Below are 710 nucleotides of genomic sequence, written 5' to 3'. Positions count from 1 at the left end.
AGTGCAATGGTGCGATCTCGGCTCACTGCAACCTCTGCCTCCCGGGTTCAAGCGATTCTCCTGCCTCAGCTTCCCAAGTAGCTGGGATTACAGGCGTGTGCCACCAAGCCAGGTTAATTTTTTGTGTCTTCAGTGGAGAGAGGGTTTCTCCCTGTTGGCCAGGCTGGTCTCAAACTCCTGACTTTATGATCCACCTGCCTTGGCCTCCCAAAGTGCTGGGATTACAGGGGTGAGCCATCATGCCCGGCCTTTATATAATTCTTAATTTGTATAAAGGCAGGTCTAGATGGAACATGCATGAAACTTGATAGTAACTCTTTACATTGGTAATTTGATGGACCATGAATATTGAAATTACAAAGCATTATATTTTATCAAAATATATCATAATATTTAGATTTACATAATTTTAAATAAAAAATTTAGAATCAGGCTGGACGAGGTGGCTCATGCCTGTAATTCCAGCACTTTGTGAGGCAGAGGCGGGAGGACTGCTTGAAGCCAGGAGTTGGAAACCAGCCTGAGCAACAAAGCAAGGCCCCTGTCTCTACAAAAAAAAAAAAAAAAAAAAGAAATAAGTGGTAGTGTTGGAGTGAGCCCCAGCTACTCACGACTCTGAGGCCGAAGGATCGCTTGAGCCCAGGAGCTTGAGGATGCAGTGAGCTATCCTTGTGCCACTGCCCTCCAGCCTGGACAACAGAGTGAGACAA

This window comes from Mandrillus leucophaeus, unplaced genomic scaffold, assembly GCF_000951045.1.
Source record: "Mandrillus leucophaeus isolate KB7577 unplaced genomic scaffold, Mleu.le_1.0 Scaffold59, whole genome shotgun sequence".
Taxonomy (NCBI): Eukaryota; Metazoa; Chordata; class Mammalia; order Primates; family Cercopithecidae; genus Mandrillus; species Mandrillus leucophaeus.
Note: the sequence above shows the minus strand (reverse complement) of the source record.